Source organism: Pleurodeles waltl, chromosome 3_1, assembly GCF_031143425.1.
Source record: "Pleurodeles waltl isolate 20211129_DDA chromosome 3_1, aPleWal1.hap1.20221129, whole genome shotgun sequence".
Taxonomy (NCBI): Eukaryota; Metazoa; Chordata; class Amphibia; order Caudata; family Salamandridae; genus Pleurodeles; species Pleurodeles waltl.
Genome location: NC_090440.1, coordinates 299,738,262 through 299,759,563, shown reverse-complemented (window position 1 = coordinate 299,759,563; position 21,302 = coordinate 299,738,262).

Sequence of the window (21,302 nt, the reverse complement as noted above, 5' to 3'; positions counted from 1 at the left end):
TGAACAAACAATTGTTTATGTCAAAAGTGGCACGGGATATCATCGCCGCTAAATACACAATTTCCTTTAAGACTATCCTTTTTTCTCAATATGCATTTGAGATACCTCAACCAAAAACTTGAAAGTAGGCATTGTTCGATTTAAGACTGTCCTTTTCCCTCAATATTCATTTGAAATAACCCAACTGAAGACTTGAAAGTAGGCATAAGCCTTGATTTCTGCATATACCCCCAAAATGGCCCCCCAAATTTTAAAATATTTGTTGTGAAGTTTGTGGCCAATGTCTTCCATTCAAAGTTGGTAAGCATTTGCTTGGTAGGTGATCACTCCAGTGAGATTCCCCCAAATCTCAAGAAAGCAGGAGCAATATTGGGTACAGTTCTGTAAACACTACGGTTACTCAAAGGAAATACTTGTTTATCCTGGAATTATACATGAAAGAAGCTCTAGGCCTTGCTCTGGAAAGGAATCAACATGTAAGGCATTTTGTAGTAGGTAACCCGCCCCCACGAAATGGTCTTTTGAGTCAGAACACTAGAAAGTGAGACTGGTGGGCCTAGGTAGTTAGAATGTGCAGATCATGGCGGAAGATGATTCCATTCCTCAATCGCATGCACAGTTGCAGCGTACCATTTGGGCCTAAAGGAGACAGGGAGCACACTACCTCACATCCCAGCCCTCAGTTGTATCAGATGCTTTATGGTAAATTGAATGCATAGTAACACTTACTTCAGTAAAGGTCTTTAGTTTCACCATTATTGGTGCAGCTAGTGTTGTGTGTCTCTAGACACATGTTTCAGGATTGCTGTCCTTCTTCAGTAGAGAGTAACAAGTTGCTTTAGAGGTGCTTTGACCCCCACAGGTCTGTCCTTTGCCTAACCTTTATACAGTGTGGTCATTAAAATCCTATGATGGCATCAATATGGGAGCTCAGAATTGGCATACCTGTTTCCCTTTAACAGTGGGAGAAATTGTGTAATTTCATGACGCTTCAGGAAATTCAATAAAAATAGTTTGCAAAATTATGCTATTAGAGCAAAGTGTGTACTTCAGTTAAAATAGACTCATAAGATACTGGAAGGAGGCGATTCGGAGCAAAAAATGCTTCATGGCAAGGTATCATCTGCACAACCTAGCATCTCATTTGCAACCACTTTGCAAAACAGTTTAATTTTAAGTGTCAAGTAGTTTCCCATTTACATTAATTTTGCTGAGATAATAAAAAATTATCCTAGGCCTGTTTCTATCTCCTGTCTAATCAATAGGTTTTGGTTTGGGGCCTGCTCGCAGGTCCCCTTTTGCAGTTTGCCTGTCTTCTGATTCAGATAGGCCACTGCACCACATGGGGTGTGGTCAATTCATGAAAAGTATGCAATTACACTGTGGTCAATGCGGTTAGATGGATTCACTCACTGTTGGAACCTCAATTGTGTTCTCTACCTCATGGTCATGAATTCACTTCTGTGGTGGGCCTCTGTTTCCCTGTAAGGCAATTCAAAGTAGCAGGCCTCCAGACACATAAAAGGAAGTGGTTGTTGTGAGTGAGGGCCAAGCTCTACCACATAGATTTTATTTTCTAACTTCAAAGCCACAAACATTTTAAATCATTCAGATGTCGAGGGGATGACTGGCCACCCTATATTTTGCTGAATTTTATTGCTGACATTGCTGTCCAATGCCCAGTGTATGTGCTCTGACAGATAAATCCCAAGAGCAGATGAGCTTGTGAATTGGTTAGGTGCTGCAAAGTACTTGAGCCCATTGGATCTGACCTGATTGCTTTAACACCAAATGCCAAGGAGAGGACCTCCAGAGGGGCTATATCAGGTTATGGTGATGCCCTCTCGTTTGAAGAATGCTCCTGTCACTTTTTAGTGCCTGGTGAACCATGTTCTGGAGGAGCTTTGTGTGGCATACCTGGATGACATTGCAGTGTTCAGCAATTCATGACAATTCATGGCAGGACCATCTCAGACAACTAAAATAGGTGTTGGCATGAATAGGAGAGGCAAAACCAACCATCAAAGTGACCAAGTATTAGGCGGGGCAGTCCTATGTCGTCTATCCTGGGCATGAGGTGGGAAGCAAGAAGATCTGCCCGTTGGATGCCAAGGTTCACCCTTGTACAAACTCACCATGTATTGCAGGAACTTTGTGGTAAACTATGGCAGTATAGTTGCCCCACTGACTGCTATGACCTCAAAGAAGTGGCACAGGAAAGTGCTATGGATTGTGGAGTGTCTTAAAGCAGTTGATGAACTGTAAAAGGCACTATACACTGCACCTGCACTGAAAACAGCTGCCTCCAATCAATCTTTAATTGTATGGATGGATGCCTCTGACAAGGGAGTTATAGCACTGCTAGCTCAGCTGGATGACAAGGGCAGTGAGCAACGAGTAGCTTTTATTAGTAGGTGTTAACTACCCAAAAAACCGACCTGGACAGCAATGAGAAGAAGTTCTTTGCTATGGTATAGGCCTTGAACATGTTCTGTGCAAATGGATCACAAGCCACTGAAATAGTTAATGGCTATAAAGAGAGAGAATTCCAAGTTGTTGAGTTGTCTATTTCCTTGCCAGAGTTAGACTTTTTAGTGGAGCACAGAACCTGATTGAGACACAGGAATGCTAATGGACTTTGCTTCTGATTTTACTGATCCGACCACCCAACCTCTCCAAGTTAGGAGTTGGTTTGAGTAGTCTGATCTGGGTGGGGTGACTGTTAGGACAATAAAGTCCCTTGCCTGGTAACAGACATGTACCCCTGCCCTGGGTGCCCCAGCTGCAATGATGTATGTAGTCCTGATGCTGATGTTTGTTGTCATAGATGAACACAAATCATACCTGTAAGCCATAGGCCCTTCTCAAGTATTTCTCAGGAATTGTAGCCTCAGTGGACCAGCAGGGGTGCCCAAAGTGCTACCCTCAGATCAGTGAAAGGCAGCATGGTAGAGAAAGCATACCCTCTAGGGACCAATGGGAGTGAACAACCCTTTTTACTTGTGTCACTGTAGTGAAACTTTCAGGCTCACTCATGTAAAATTTCACTGCTATGTGGCTAACTCACCCTTGGCCTACATCAAGTTAGTATATACTGCCTGTGTGTTGTAGGCATGTGCTGGGTGTATGTGTGCCAGTGAATTGTACAAAACATGGAGGACTCTGAGTTCCATTTTGAAAGACCCTGGACTGACTGGAGGAGCTTGAGGAGATTAAGAAATACCTCCAGACAGATTTATGTATTGCTGCATTCCTGTGGGCTGGGTGCGTCAAGCACACTGGTGGAATAAGAGCTAAGCCCTTCAGTACACTTCAAAAGTTGTTCTTTGATTCAGGGAGAGGCCACTGGATAAGGGCCTGAGCACATCTCAGGACGGAGGTGGTGATGTGAAGAGAATCATAAAGAGGAGGGCTGGGCCCTGGAGTATCCATTTAATGCCCATATCACTGTGGCTGATATCCAGGCATGACCCTCTAGTTACTCCCATGGCCTGTGTTGTGGGGCTTTCGGATTTAAAATCTGTAGGAGGGATGGGTGGATATAACAACGTGGAGGCTGTGTAGGTCCCTGAATTTTAATACTTTATTGGGTGTCACAGAACAAGGATGAAAAGTGTCTCTGAGGATCGTGGGAGAAAGGAAAGGTGTTTTTGGTTGTCAGTATTTTCCCTTCTTCCGCTGGGTCTATTCTGCATTTTCTCCCTCTTCTTTCTAGATGTTCCCACAGGGATGATGCTACCAGATGTTCTCAAGAAAATACAGAGTGGTAAGTATGAAGTTTGTACTTACTTGATTATAGTTTAGACTGTCACCTCACCAATGACAATGATTTCATGTAGGGAGGACCATGCGTGCTAGGGATGAGTTTAAGTAAACCCAGTATAATCCTATAGCGGTTGAGCTCTATTTCCACTGATTTCCTGAACCCAAGCTCAACTAAAGCTTCCCATTCAATCAGGCATTGCGATGAGTAATCTCGGTATTGGTTTTCTACTGAGTCGAGTACAAATCATATGGAGTCACCTTAGGTGCTTGATCCTGTAAAACACTAGTATGACGTTTCCTTTCTCCACAATACCAAGGTAAATGAAACACATGTGCTCAAAGAGTAAAAGAAATATACCTAAGAAAACATTGTCTGTTACACTCTTCCTGCAGAGCGTCGACCGTTTGTAATCGGGGGAGGGGGGTTATGTTAAGACCAACAGTATTCTAGAGGCTTGTAGTATTCTAGAGCATTCTAGTATTCTAGAGCATTGTAGTATTCTAGAGTCTTCCCACCTAGAAATGCCACTGCCCCCAAACTACCCACCTGATAGCTTCCCTATCCCTTCCCTGAATCACTCACCTGCTACTCAGGGGAGTTGCAGAGGGCTGTCCAACATCTTCTGGCTTCATCCCCCACTCCTTCTTCCAGGTCTCCTGGGTCTTGTCAAGGACAGTGGCATCATCTTCTCTGAGCAGTTTTCTTTCTTCTCCCTCATTCAGCTTTGGAAGCAAGAAGTCTTCTCTTCCTTAAGATCTTGTGCTCTCACTCTCTTCCTTGATTCCATTGGTATTAGTGTTTTTGGCCTTGTCCGCCATGACTCCTGATTGGATTTTGGCTCTTGACGCCCTGCTTGTCTGTTCCAAAACATAGTGGTCCTTCATTTTTGTTTGTGTCCGTTCGGACGTCCTGCCCAACTTAACCCTGTCTTTCCTTCTCAGTCCACAGGTTTCCTTCTGGTGCAACAGGATGACAGGTATTCTTGGGATTCACATCAAGTAAATAATGGATCTGAAAGAACTCCTTCTCACAGAGTTATTCATGCTTTGACAAACAGCTTTCTGGGCAGGGCTGAGGAGTTGGCACTTCAAAAGGAAGCAGACCGGCAACACAAGTTTCAAAGATTCAGACCCCAAATCACATTTGGTGTCTGGAAACGGACTACAAGAAGGTGATTTAGAGGTCCCCAAAATTATCAGCTGTCAAGCTGCCAGTTGGGCTCTGCAATCAGGAGAAGCTCTGCAAGATGTCTGCCTGTGACAAGGGATGCCAATCTCTCAACTGGGTAAGAGGATATCACCCAGGGACATCCAAGACCACCTGCCCCTGAGGCTTGAGGCCTGGGGCAAGAGTGCCTTCCTGCTTGCCACGGCCAGTGAGGACGAGGATAACGCTGGAAGAAGCAAGGTCCAGTGGGGATTTATGATGATTGAATTCCTGTAGCAAGGTGTAAGGAGATGGCTGCTTCACCAATCAGGCCATTGACCATATGCAGGTTCAAATCAGCAACCCATATCCCAGAAGGGGGCGCTATGAAGTCAGCCATGGTCAGACTCATTCCTGTGGCAAGTCAGCTGTGCCCTGTGTGTGCAGTCAAGTCAGTGACCCTGTATGCCAGGTGTGGCCACAATGAAGATTACTTGCTTGGCAATTGGGCCATTGCCCATGTGCTGAGTAAGGTAAGTTACCTCATATGCCAAGTGGGGCCACCAGGAAGGACAATGACTGTTGCTTGGTTGAAGCTATCATAGTTAGGAGAGGCTGCAATTCTGACAGACTGACTGAGCATCGTATCCAGAGCACCCAACCCTTTCTCAATGTAAGGATCAGTGAAATACTGTCTCAAAAAAGGAAACACCATGGGTGCCCAATGACTGCCCCTGCAAAGCCATGAGTGTCATTCAATAACTGCAACCACTGCCGCTACTTGCAGAAACTCCAATTTTGTCATCTTTGCCTGACCAGGTAAGACTGATCACAGGACCGGAAGGTCCTTGGGGACTTAGTTCTGTTACATAGCACTTTCAGTGCTAGAGCACTTATTACATTTATCTGAGTCAGAGTGGGACTCCTGAGACTCAGACTTCTAGTGGGTCTTAGCCTGAACATCACCTATAGTGACTGTGGAATAGCCATTACTGCTAGGGAAGTGGGACTCAGGGAACACTAGACACATTACTAGTATGTACTGCTGCATATGCTGTATTTCACTTGGTGTTCATATATAAATACTCAATTTGTTATAAAAGGAAGTATTTGACTGGACAATCATTTATTGCTGCTTTTGAACTTATTTTGAGTTGTTAGTCTGTGTTCATCTCCGTATATATGTCTCACCCCTGGACTGAATGACCCTTGCTACAACTGCAAGTCAAGTGCTGCAGGGGTACTTGGTCCAGTTGCTCGGGGCACAGGAAAACAGGAGTAAAAGGCCTCAACCCCCACTGTTGGGACCAGTAACACCTGTCTCCCCAATGGCCCTACGAAAGGGATTCTGACAGAATGAGAGTTGTCTCACAATATATCCCTAGTTCATAATGAATCTTGATTTAGAATATTTTGCACACTTGCTTCCCAGATGTAATTCAATGGAAATTAGCTTATACACCTTCAGCCAATTGGTTGCCTAGAGGCAGTATTATCAAGGTTCATCTCAGGCTCCATAATCATCTAGAGACTCAAAATTAATCTTTCTTCATTAAAAGTGACCTCACAAGCTTTACATTGTTTAGACATTTCCCTCTTTGCTTTCTAGTGGCAACAAGCGCTTGACTTATAAAGCAGTGTTTCATTTGCTACTGTTTCTTTTTTAATTCAAATGTCTTCCAGGTATCACCTATTGTTGCTTCATGCCACCCAAAGTTGTCCGATGCAGTTAACTATTAGACTTCTAAAGCTCAACCCAGGGTTTATCTGGCAATTAGTACAGAGGAATCACCCCTCCCCCTCCTTCTCCATAGTCTGAGGAGTCTGAGGAGCACTCAATGGATCAATGGATGCATTGTGAGATCATTACTAGTCTACACTGGTCTACACTGGGAAACAGCACTCACAGAACAGTTTTCCTAAAGCAAGGTATATAATGTTCCCCAAATGGTCCTCCTGTAGACAGTTGGACTCACTTTCTGCACTCACTGTAGTATGTGGTCATAACAAATAAATATCTAATACCAAGAGTTGATTACGGTGACCAAGAATTTAAGTTTATTTCAAATCAGACACACAATCTCTGGAGCGTCTGGTTAGTCTGGAATCCACTGGCAACTCCTGTTACCCCTGAATTCCAGAACTCACCTTCAACTTCCAAATGTGCATACATAGAGCAATGCATAAAGGTAATTACCATATGAAACGAAAATGATTGTAGTAATTACCAACATATAAGGTAAATGCAGGTAAGTGTGAAATACAAGTATATACAAAATAGATAAAACAAATAAGTACACAAAACTGCATACTAAATCGTCTCCCCCTCAACACACGAAGCATTAAGAAAGAACAAAAACCTGCAATCTAGCAGGAAGCTGAATGGCACAAGAACTCCTAACTCATGAATGAGTAGAATCACTCATAAACACCCTTTTTGCTTCTTGAGCCATACTATTTTTGGATCCAAAAGTAGGAGTATCAAACTCAGAGTGAGCTACACTAATTGTGTCTTATAGAATATGAGGAAATGCATGTGTTGCAAGTGTGGAAATATATTTTTGCCTTTCCATCACTAATGGGTGTCACACTAGTTCTGTTCCACCACCCTTTATCAGACAGCAGAACAAAAGCTTTATTCGCCTTAATAGGATCAGAAAACTTTGATTTCTCTACAACTTTAGCCAATTGGTTGCCTAGAAGCTATATATCAATGTTTATTTCAGACTCCATGCTCAGCTTAAGACTCAAAATTATTTTTTCTGCATTAAAAGTGACTCCACATGATGTGATGTAATGGGCTGTAATGACCACCTAGAGTAGTCAGAAAATTAAAATATTTATCAGGGAAAGGAGCAGCACACCATCATCAATCTGTTGTGGGAGGAAGTGAAGACATTAGCATGACACTGTTCAGTTTGATGCATTGCAAACATTCTTTCAGCCCCAGAGACCCAAGTTATTATATATCTGAATGTTCTGTCACCTAGGTTTGAAAAATACAAAGTATGGAGGAGCAAAGTGAACCCACACAGTTGTTAAAAATGATTGTTAAAAAAGAATGATACTGTAGTGTCAAAGTGGGTAGTGCATCTGCATTCTTCTTGGAATGTCCATCACTCTTGGGTGCCTGGCTGAACCAGTCCAGTGGGTAAGCAAGAATGTTGAGCTTTCACCTTTTGTTCTTGAAGAGGAGAAGAATGCCTGTGATTTTAAAACAAAAACTATATTGCAGAGTCATGAGGAGTGTACCCAAAAGATTCAGAGGCAGTGCAAGAAAATAGGAGGAGTTTCACGCTTGAGTCAGCAGTGCAGGCCACACACTCAGCAGCTTTTCCCATATCAGCGCGCCTCTCTCCAGTCTATAGATCTGGTTACTAGGCCTAAGATTCATCATCATCATAGTATCCCATTGAAGTTGATAACTTCCTTCTCCTGGCTGGTGAGGTGGTCCTGCCCTGAGTCCTTCCATCTTCTTCCTGACTCAGAGTATCTTCATCTCAGTCCTGACCAGTGCAAGATAGGCCTGTAGTGCACTGCTGTTGAAGAACAAGTATGGAAACAGAATTGGAGTATTGTGTTGTATAGATTTGTGTTTGTTACCTAAAGTAACTGGTCTTGTCTATGAAGAACCAGAAAAAAAGGAGTGGACCCTGCAGGTAAATTTTGCTAAGTGTGATTGGGCCAATCATCTTCAGGAAAAATGATCACTCATCTGGCCCCAAACATTGTAAATCATTGAAATTAGGTGTACTGATTAGTTGAACATCCCCCCTCACTGTCTGCCACCACATAAATGACAAATCAACACTCACAATCACTCAACAATATATCATCACTCATTGGTGCAATAGTTGGTAGTTACCTCTTCCAATCCAAGCAGTGGTAGGTACACAATTGTATCTCTTCTTTGATGCAAGCAAAACATTGGAATTTGGTAATCTTGCAAATCAGTGATCTTCTGGGGCAGCCCTGCTAGGTTATACAAAAAAAGGTTAGGCATGGGAGGGAGGTAGGCATTGTCTCCAATGTCCTGGAGAAAATGGAGAAACCTCTTCACTGCACAGTGGTCAACTCCAATCTGGCCATACATGTTCCTAAAAATGGTGGGGCAGCATAAGTCATACACAGACATAAGGTTCCACTAGCTATATTTTTTTGCAAAGAAAGAAGTTAGAAGAAAAATAATTAAAAAGTTCCTTGATAGCATACTCAGGGAGGTAGCATTCGTCCTCAAACTCAGGTGGCTCACCCAGACGTTGGGCAGCTGATATGCTTGATTCTGACCAATCATTCTCCTCTCCCTCCTGTGCTGTTTCAGGAACAGTGTATATGTGTGGTATGAAATTGTGGTTCATTTTCATCATGGTCAATCTCCTTTTTTCTAATTTTTAGGCAAGAGAGTGACTATTCTCACTGTGAAATCTGCAACAGCTGCATTGAATACATGCTCAACAAATACCCTGGCTACTGTACAACCCAGATACTTTATTGCCAGCCTGCTGTGCACTGGCTATTGGCACATCTTCGCGTACTAATACACCAGTGGGTTTTGATCCATATTTGGGTCATCGAGATACAGCCACTTGCTCAACCTCCTTTGCCTTCGCCTCTAGACTGGACTTAAGACCTGTCACCTGAAACCAAGCCAATGCAGAGGTTGGGGGCAATTCTTCTTTTCCTGTAGTTGTGATTTTAGCCAATGTTGTTGTTGCTCATGTTAGCTGCCGTGAGACAAGACTGGCCTCTCTGGAAGTTGAAGGCAGTACCCCAGACCTTCTGCCTGGGAGTGGGACTCTAGTAGTTTCTAGCCGTTCTTCTTCCAGGTCTCTGGCTTGCTCAACAATCCATCTCTTGTATTTAGAAACATCTTCTTTTGTGTTGGCATCTCCTGTATGAGGGCTTTACTGATACTCTATTAGTATGCTGAATAATCCTCAACTGTTTCTGGGCTTTAAAAGAATGGCTGAAATGAGTCCATATTCTTCTGCAGGTGATCAGTAAGTTTCTGACTATGCCTTCTTTTTTTTTTAAGTTCTGCACAACCAGGTTGATGCAATGTGCTAATCACAGGACCCTGAAATAGCCACCGTCTGACATGGCCTTGACTATATTACTGCCATTGTCCGTGGCAACAAATCCAATTCTGAGACCTCTGGGTCACAGCTATTCAAACGTCTTGCTGTTAAAGTTTACCCAGATGTTTGCAGCTGCATGGGATTTCTCCATTGCGAACATGGCTACTGTTGCATGCTGCTAAACACCCTTCAAAGTATCTTCAGCATTGAAGCAAAAACTGTAAGCAGGGAGGCATGGAAGACAAAGTACATATGAAAGCCTATGGCAAAAGCACACTGACTGGCTACATAAAATAGCTGCCAGTCACACTATGAACCAACAAGCAAGGAGACATAGACGGTCATTACAACATTGGCGGTAAAAACCGCTCACTGCCGTGCCGAAGACCGCCAACACACCGCCGCGCCTGCGGAAATCCGCCACAGTTATTATGACCCACAGCACGGAACCCGACAAAATTCAGACACCCACACAAGTCCGCCACACCAAAGGGCAGTGATAAACTGGCGAAAACAAAACCTCCACCATCACGCCAACAGAAATACGCCCACACTACCACAACACACAAATCCACGCGGCGGTCTTTCAACCGCGGTATTCCATTGGCGGTACACACCGCCGCGCTCAAAATACACACACATTTACAAAACACTACCACATTGGACAAATCAAAATACACACACATGATACACATACACACACCACTCCCACACACCCAATACTATATAAAACACACACCCACATCACCCACAAACCCCTACGACCGGAATCACAGAGAGAAGGTCAGAGAGAGACACCACCATCAACAAACTAGCATCCACAGGCACACAACACCATCACCCACATAACTTCCACGCACCTCACACTACACACCACTACATATCATCACACTTATCACCACACACCCCACCCCACACATCACCCACACCACCCCATGGCACGACAAAGACACCCCAGGTTCTCGGAGGACGAGCTCAGGGTCATGGTGGAGGAAATCGTCCGGGTAGAGCCAGAGCTATTCGGATCACAGGTGCAGCACACCTCCATTGCTAGGAAGATGGAGCTATGGTGAAGAATAGTGGACAGGGTCAACGCAGTGGGACAACCCAAGAAATAGGGATGACATCAGGAAGAGGTGGAACGACCTACGGGGGAAGGTGCGTTCCGTGGTCTCAAGACACCACCTTGCGGTTCAGCGGACTGGCGGCGGACTCCCACCTCCTCCCCCACAACTAACAACATGGGAGGAGTAGGTCTTGGCAATTCTGCATCCTAAGGGCCTCGCAGGAGTAGCAGGAGGAATGGACTCTGGTAAGTCAAATTTCTCACTATTTCATCCCCCACCCAACCTGCATGCCATACACATACCCCCACCCTCACCCTCACCCCATCACTCCAACTCCTCACAAATGTCCCAATATCACAAACCACACATCCCAACACCAAGCCCTGCATGCAACAACAAAGCATGGACAACCAACACCAAAGCATGTCCACTGCACAAACCCATACACCCCCTTAAACCATCCTCACACAAGGTCCCACACAGGAATACAAGCCCTGGGGTACACGGTCAACCACCCATTACACACCATAGCACCCACAGATGCAATAATCATGCTTTTACACCCATTCAGGACCCCTACCCAACATCACCGCACAGAAGGGTCCAGACATGTCCACACCACCAACAGAAGAGGGCCACAGTGATGACAGCAGCTCTGTCCAACTGGATCTAGATGACCAGCCCTGCACATCGGGGACCTTCGGACAGTCGGTTCCCCTGACACAGTCACAGTCCACTACAGAGCTTCCCCCCTCTGGAAACACCAGCACAGCACCCACCCAGCGGGCCCATACCTCTGTCCCCAGGACACGTCAAGCAGCAGTGTGTCCACCACTACAGGGAACCCAGGCTAACCCACCACCCCAACAACACCAGGGACCTGGGGGCAGTGGCAGTGGGCACACCGTTCAGGGGACAGAGGCTCAGGAACACAGGGGAACTGGGAAGGCTGCTGTGCGACAGGGGGAGGACAGGCCAAGGGAACCCACTCTCCACGAGGCCCTCTCCAACATCATGGGAGCCTACCACCACTCCCAGGAGACGATGGCAACGGTACTGGCCAAGTTTCAGGAGACCCAGCGGCTGCAGGAGGAACAGTATCTGGGCTTCAGGGAGGAACTCAGAGCCAACAATTACACCCTGGGCACCATCGTAGAGGTGCTGAAAGAAGTACTCAACACCAGGAGGTACACTGTGGAACAACAAGGGGCCCCTGACACTAGCCTCGATGATGAACTGCCCACCACCTCTGTCGGCACTAGGGGACAGGAGGCACCGCCACAGGACCACCATACCAGCACCCCACCCCCTGCAGAGGACGAACCACCCCGCAAACGGTCCCTGAGATCCAGGACAAAGACAGAGAACGATGCCAAGTCCCCCGCCAAGAAATGAGACCTCCCTGAATGTCTTCTTTTTGTCCCACTTTGTCACCCTGTCCATCTTCAAACTGCCCCAGCTCCACTTCCTGTGCCCATTTGGGCAATGCACCTGTGAGACTAATAGACTAGACTCTGCCATGGACATACTTCCACCATTAGCCCTCCCCATTTTGCAACCCCCTCCAATATTGAGCACTTAAATAAACACCCTTAAAGCACAAAACAATCTGGAGTCAGTCTGTGATTTCGAATTAGTGTATTATCAATTACTGTGGCAAAAAGCTCTTACAATTGTAATGTCAACATACCTATGTCACACAGCTCTAGTCCATGAGAAATCAAAGCAAATGTCACACAGTGGAACCCACATCTGTGAAATCGTAAGGGAAAGTGACAACTCAGTGACCATACACTGGGTGAAAACGACAGACAGTAGAGAGGTAGTAATGTTAAAGTAAATGTAGTAGGCAGGTTTGTATTCTTACCTGTGTCTCACTGGAAATATTGCAGGATCACTGAGTCTCTGTTGTCGATGTCCTCTTCTTCTGCTCTTTGCTGTCCACAGGCTCCACAGCTGCCACAACACCGCCATCTGGACCAGCCTCCTGCAAAAAAAGGCACCTGTCGTCGCAAAGCCACATGTGTCCCATCAATGGTACCGATGATGTTGGGGATATGTCCCAGGGCATAGAAGTCACCTTTCACTGTAGGCAAATCCTCCACCTGAGGGAAAACGATGTAGCTCCGCATGTGTTTCAGCAGGGCATAGAACACTCTGGACAACACATTGGAAAACATAGGCTGGGACATCCCTGATGCTATGGCCACTGTAGTTTGAAATTACCCACTTGCAAGGAAATGGAGCACTGACAGCACCTGCACTTGAGGGGGGATTCCTGTGGGATAGAGGATAGCTGACATCAGGTCTGGCTCCAGCTGGGTACACAGTTCATGGATTGTGGCACGGTCAAGCCTGTATGTGATGATCACATGTCTTTCCTCCATTGTCGATAGGTCCACCAGCTGTCTGTACACCGGAGGATGCTGCCATCTCCTCACATGTCCCAGCGGACGGTGCCTATGAAGGACAACAGTGAGCACAGAGTCAACCAACTCAGAGGTACGTACCCACAGCTTACACAGAACACGAATCATAATCTGAAGAGTGGCCTGTATGTGTGTAGAGTCTAGACCTAGGTATGTGTGACGCAGTTACAAATAAAGGCATGTGGGCCCCTGAAATGGCGGCTGCCTGACCTCTAAAGTGGGACAATGGGATGTGAGGTAATTGTGCTGGCGTTGTACACCGTTGCGGTAGGGGGTCGAAGACCGCGGCGCAATGCTGCATTGGTTAACATTGGACACTATGGGTCCCAGGAGCCAATGACAATGTATGCCAGCATCCTCCTACTCTTCCTCATCCTCATCCTCACTGTCCTCACTGTCCACTGCTGCCACAGCTGCAATGTCAACCGCCTCCTCCTGCAGATAGGGCACATGCCGTCTGAGAGCCAAATTGTGCAACATTCAGCACACAACAGTCCTGCAGACCTTCTCAGGGGTGTAGCATAGGGATACTCCTGTTAGGTTCGGGCTCCTGAACCTAGCCTTCAGGAGCCTGAATGTCCTTTCAACAATCCTCCTGGCATTCCCATGAGCATTATTATACCTATTCTCAGTCCCTATTCTCGGATTCCTAACAGGGGTCAGGAGCCAGGCAGGTTTGGGTAGCCGGAATCACCTGCTATAAGTGAGGGACACACATTAGCTCTGTACAATGGCATAGGGTATGACTCCTGAAGGCATTCATTGACATACAATAGGTGGGAACTCAGGGTCACCTATAAGCCACACTCTGTGCCTCTGAAGTTGTGCCATCAGCTGTGGGACATTGTTACTCCTCAGGACAAGGCATCATGCACTTCCCCAGGATACTTAGCAGTGACGTGGGAGATATACTGGATAGCTAGGCACACTATCTGGACATTTAGTGAGTGGCAACTCTTCCTATTCCTGTACACTTGTTCATTGGTCCTGGGGGAGACTAAGGCAAAATGGGTCCTGGCAATGGCCCGAATAACATGTGGTATGTGTCCCATTGCATAGAATCCAGCCTTCACAGTGGGTAAATCATCTACCTGGGGGAATGCGATGTAGCAGCATATGTGTTTGAGCAAGGCTGCCAAAACCATTGCAAGCACTACAGAGAACATTTGCTGTGACATTTCTGCAGCCAAGCCCACTGTCACCTGGAAACAGCCAATTGCCAGGAAATGGACCGCTGAGAGTAGCTGCACAAGAGGGGGTATTACTGTGGTGTAATGGATAGCAGGTAGCAGATCAGGCTCTAATTTTACACACAACTCTGTGATAGTGGCCAAGTCCATAAGGGGTCTGTACACAGGTGCTTGTCTCCTCCTCTGAATTCCTCCACAGTGGTTGGTACTTAAGGGACCCAAAAGTAAGAAGGGAGTGATAACAGGAACCATGAACACACTACATCAGTGTACACAGAGCATGCTTGTATGTTGGACACTGGAATTGTCCAGGTGTGTACATTCAACTACAATGAGGCACTTATTAATCTGTACATGTATACTAGCATTGGAAAATGGCAACCGCCTGTCCTGTATGCAGGGACAGGTAGAAGTGACCTCACTCTCCCCACGTTCGCGTCATGGCGGGAGGCAGTCTGCACCGCCGTGGAATTCCGCATTGGCTAACATGGACCTTCATGGAGTATGGGAATCATTGATGATCAAAGCCAGCGGTGATGGGGTTCACCGCCGTGGGTGTCACCGCCATTTTATTTCTACCACTTCACTTGATTCCTGACTTTCCACAGGACAACATCTCCACTGCATGTGCTGCTGTGACCTGTGTCTGGAACCTGTGATGGCACGTGCAACAAGGGAAAGGTCCCCAGTCTTCACATCGGAGGAGTTGGGGAAGCTCATGGATGGGGTCCTACCACTGTATTGGCAGTTGTATGGGCCTCCAGACCAACAAGTGAGTACTCCATGGGTATGTTACATGTGACATGGCTGCATGGAGATGTGTATGTGTGCTGGCAGTGTGTCATTTGTGGGGGTATGGCTGGTGGCAGTGTTAATGCAGGAGTACGGGTCATATGTGTACCTGATGATTGGCAAATGCAGTTTGTACGCCATATGTATGACAGGCTGGATTGTCTTGTTCATGGTGACCCACTGTTTGTGTTTCCTCTGCAGGTCAGCACCCACCAGAAGAAGAGGTTGTGGCGTGCCATCGGCAAGGACGTTCAGACCCTAGGGGTCTATAGCACGTGGAGCACCCACTGCAGGAAACGGTGGGAGGACCTGAGACGCTGGGACTGGAAGACCGTGGAGGCCCAGCTGGGGATGGCTTCCCAATAAGGGAGGGGTTCCCATTATAACCTGACCCCCCTGACGGCCCGCATGCTGGCAGTGGCCTACCCAGAGCTGGATGAGCGCTTGAGGGAATCACAGCAGCCACAAGGGGCTGAGCAACCATCTCTGTTGCCTGGCATGGGATTTAGGTGCAGGATACTAGTTAGTGGATGCCCCAATGTGCCAGTTTAGACAGTGCTGCGTGGTCCAGCTTAGGTTATTAGGGTGAAATGCATGTTTTTGATAGCTAGATAGCTGGCTTTCCATAGCAGACAGGGATTTGTTGGTCCCAGTTGGTGTGTAGCTGGCAGTGTTTGGCCCCTATGTTCTGTGGTACTAAGCCAATGGTATTGCAGTGTGGTCCATACTGCCCACTCTCAGTCTCAGTGTGTGACAGTGATGTGTATGCCATATGTGCTATTGGTGCTGTTATTGACCCTGTGCTCCCTTTATTTCTCTCCCCCTCCCTCCTTTTGTCATCCTGTCCATGTGCGCATTAGTATCATCTGGTGAAGGAGCAGAGGCACAGGCGAGTGAGGGAGCTGCAGCCCACAGGACCCAGGAGGCAAAGTCCACCAACGCTGAGGGGACCAGTGGGACGGAGGATGATGGGAGCACTACGGCAGGGACAGGAGCTGATACCACCGACTCTGATTCCTCCAACGATTGGAGCTTTCTGGTGTTGGCAGACCCCCCCGAGACCACCCCAGGTACAGGTTCTTCCTCCACCCCGTACCAGCACTGCCCTCCCAGTAGTCCCCCACTGAGTCACAGGGAAGAGAGGGCTTCTCCTTTGCCCCAGAAGCCTCAGGCCCTGCCCCAGTCAGCCCCACTGACCTCAGTGAGGAGGCTATTGACCTCCTTAGATCCATCTCTGCACGGCAGTCAATTTTAGTGAGTGCCATCAAGGGGCTGGCATCCCAGATGCAGCAATGCAATGCCTTCCTGGAGGGCATTCACAGTGGTTTGGCGGCCCTACAGAGATTGTTTTAGGCTCTGGCCTCTTCACTAACGGCAGCCATTGTCCCTGTTTCTTCCATCCCCCCTCCAACTACCTCCTCCCAGTCACAATCTCCCAATCCCCAGCACATTCCACCAACACATTCCGACAAGCATGCACAGAAAACATCACACAAGACTCACACAGACAAACACAGGTAGCACACTTCAGTCCAGAAGCACTCACACAGCCAACACACAGATGCACACACAACATCATCCACTGCCTCCAATTTCTCCCCTTCCTTCTCCTCCCTCACAGTCACATCTGCACTTACACCTGCATGCACTGCATCAACAGTCCCTGAACCTGCCACCTGCACACTTTGCCCACAGTCACTACAACAGCAGACCCACAGACATGCACCGACCCACCAAATGCGCAGTCACCACCACCACCTTCACCACCTCATGCAGCACACCCACTTCACTTGCAGACACCATCACAACATCCATCCACACGTCCTGTTTGACCTCCCTCACCCTGTCTGCCCCATCCAAAGACACACAAACGTTCGCACTCAGACCACCAAAAGTCATCCACCTTACACACGCACACTGTCCATGCACCTGCACCCAAGTCCAGCACACCTCCTCCTCCTCCTACAACCACAACCACTCCCTCTACCTCCACTCCATCCCTCCTCCCACATCCCACCCCATTCTCCCTATGAGGCTTTTCCTTGCCTGCCTTGCCCTCTTCCCCCCCCACTGTCCTGCCCATAAGAGGGAGGTCCCATCATCCCAGCCCAGTACCTCAAGCACCCAGTCTGACACTGTTCCACCCCGAAAGTCTCCAGCTGCCACTAAGGGGCACATATGTGTGATACCAGACCCCTGCCCCAAAGACACTCCTCCGCCCCCAAAACAGAAGGCTAAACTGCCACCCCCTCCCAAGCAGACAATCAGGACCATGGAGCCACCTGTAAAAGCTAGGGACAAGGAGACCCCTCCCAAGACAAAGGCCAAGGAGACCGCTCCCAAAACTAAGGTCAATGAGGCCCCTCACAAAACTGAGGCCAAGGAGCCCCCTCCAGAACTAGTGGGCAAGGTGCCCCCTCAATGACCAGTGGGCAAGGACCCCCCTCCATCACTAGTGGGCAAGGAGCCCCTTCCATCACCAATGGGCAAGAAGCCCCCTCCACAACCAGTGGGCAAAGAGCCCCCTCCCAATAAGAAACCCCATTGACCCGCCTACCCTCTGAGATGCCTGCCCATTGCTAATATGATGCCCCTGCACAGTGGTGTCTCGATGTTGTCAGGAGTCAAGTCAGGGCTTTGACTTTGCCCTGTTGGCATTAGAGACTCTAAACTGGCCTTCGGGCCTGCATGAGAATATGCAGTTGAGTATGTTTTTGGAATTGGGGTTTTCATCCAACATGATTACAATGGTTGGAACAGAAGTATGTGTCCTGGCTTTCTTTGGTCCTGGGTACTGTTACTGTCGATTTACTCTGCAGCTGGTTCTGGGTGTGCGGTGTGTGTGCATGGTGTGTGATGTGCATGTGTGTGTCACTCTCCCCTCCCTCCTTTGTGTGCTAGGTGGCTGTACTCACCGCCATCATCTTTGTCGGTGCTCTAGGATGGCCATGGCGTGGTACAGCACCAGGAAGACTTCCAGTTCAGGTTACGTGGCGACCGCAGACTCCTATGTGTCCCTGGAGGTGAGTGTCTCCTTTTAAATAATGTGTTTCTGCCAGGCTTTTGATGTCGTTGCTTCCACCCCGGAAATCTTGATGGTGTGCTATATCATAATATGGTGAGCGGATCCCTGCCTGTAGGTAGCTACTGCCATATTCAGTGGTTGTACCACACTGGCGGTTGGTGTGGTACATTTGCTGTCTATGGAAGGGATCACTGCCATGGTCATTATTTGGAGGACATTACCACGAGCCTGGCGATGGTACTACCGCCATTGCCGGTGTGGCGGTCACCTGACCAACAATGTCATAATGATCACCTTACTACCTGATGCAAAACCTCTAGATGTTATTCCCTGTGGTTTATAAAATGAGGATGTCATCTTGGAAAGCCTGCATGTTGGGCATGGCTCAGAACAGAGCATCCATCATTTCGGAACAACACTGGCCGCATAGGCCAAACCAAACAGCATCCATAACTACTAAAATGCCCAGAAGGTTGTAAATAAAGTAATAAGCGCTTGAGAGCCCTGACTTAGGGCAATCTGGTGGTATGCAGTGCGCAAATCTAAAGTGGAGAAATATTCAGCACCACCCACATTAGTCAACATCTGAATTTGTGGCAAAGGGTGGCAATCCACCATAATGTTCTGGTTGAGTGATTGCGGGTCAACACAGAGTCTGAGTTCCCCTGAGCATTTCTTAGTTAAAACGACTGGCAATACCCAATGTGAACAGTCTGTGTGCTGAATTACTCCTTTAGCGCACAGGGAATCCAGAAGTGCTTTCAGTCCACTCTCTCAAATGTATTGGGTGTACTTCATGCACTAGAGTCACAAAAAATCAGAAAACTGAGAGGTCATTGTTTGAAGAACATCATCTTCTGAGTCAAAACAAAAAGACATATTGGGTGAATCCCCCAACTCAACAGGCAGATCACATACTGCTCTGAGATGTATGCCTAATTTGTCCAGGTCTAAGCAACTCACAGTGTTGTGCGCCTTAACAACCACATGTATTTTAGTTCACTATTGTCTACCTTAATATTTTAAATTGGCACAGAAGTAACCTAACAATCTATTTCTTGCTCCTCAGTGTTTTAGGGTTAATGTCAGGTTTCATCAGTTTGCCCGATTTCTCCCATCTCTCATGGAAAATAGTGTCTGTCAAAATGGTGGCAGGTGCACCAGAGTCAGCCAGCCGGCAATATATCTCAACCATTAATTGTAGCTTGGCATAGGGGTCCTTTCTCCTTTCCTCCAAGACAGACCGGGAGTATTTACTGTAAGACACACATTAATAAATATTTCAAGACATACTTCCACAGTGTCATCTTCACGCACATTCACATTTGCACATTTCACCTTATCACCACTTCCTAGGTTTTTACAGACTGCTTGAAAATGACCTGTCTTCCAACACTGGTTACATTTCTTTTCCAGTGCCAGATAAGAAGCATTGTTTCCTAAATCTAAACATCTAAAATAGTTATATTTATTCTTTTGTTGTCTAGCAATTTTGCAATTAATAGCTCAAATCGGTGTTTCTTGTGAAAAATAAGTAACAGGACATGAACCCCCCCCGATGAGTTAAAACATGAGATGTTACAATAGACCTCTGTATACTCTGGCCATTGTGTGTAGTTTCTAAGGAAGGATTTCCACAGGTCAGCAGGTTCTCCAGGATTTTTAAAAATGAAATTGAAGAGAAATTGGCCCCTTGTGTATATGTCTACATTGTTTTCTAATTCACCGGTGGGAGCTAACACCCTAAGGGTCTGATTTATGAAGAGTTAGTGCCACCTTTGCATCATTTTTTGATGCAAAAACGGTGCAAACGTACAAAATATAATTATATTTTTTAAGTTTTTGTCACTTTTGCGTCAAAAAATGACACAAAGTAGGCACTAACTTTTCATAAATCAGGCCCTAAGTGCTGCAATATATTCCTCCCGTGACTCTTCACTCAGCTGTTTGCATTTAAAGAAGTTATGTGTCTCTGGAAGAATGCCAGACTGTTCCATAAATTGCTTTGCGAGCCTTGCCTTACCCTCTAGGTACACATTGCATTCTACTCCCACTTGAACTGGTGCTGTCATAACAGGCAAGGTGTCAAAAACTCTCTTCCCTGCCATTCTCAGATGATTAAAAAGCAACACTAGTTTACTGGGTGGGTTATATCCACTGGGGTGAATAGATGGAAGATAATGTTTTAAAATCCAGATTGATTCCTGGTTTGCTTGATTTTTGAAGAAAAGGAGGTGGTCGTATGGCTCCTTGCACAGTTGCCATACAAAAAATCAAAATAAATGCAACCACCTGACACTAGGAGCAGCAACTGCAATGTGGATAACTGGTGAAAGTCATGGCAAGCTAGAAAAACGTGAAGCTTACTCCGCAGTTTGAGCAGAAGAAGCATAATCCATACTCTTTAGAGCAGCATGATCGCAGTGACAAACCCCCAGCACCTCGGCCACTTCAGCGGAGTCAGTGTGCTCTTCGAAATAGAGCAGAGTAGGCATTCTTACTCTTTACGCTTCTCAAGGTCATGCTGCTGCTACCTCACAAATCATGCAAACATTGAATTAGTGCAACAAAAATCACCATGCGCTGTCCACATGGTAAAGATTCCACGCTGTGGGCTCGCCGTCCAACACACGTGCTGCAACTGTTAGGCCAAATTTTGCCAAAATGCAGTCAAACTAGCAAAATGTCCCACAATAGCTCAGAGATGCTTTTAATTCACCTAAATGGCCTTCAGGGTGAAGATGTCCTGATTTGCAGGGTCTAGTCTTCTAAAAACAAGGTGAATCACACCCCACTCCTGGTACCAAAT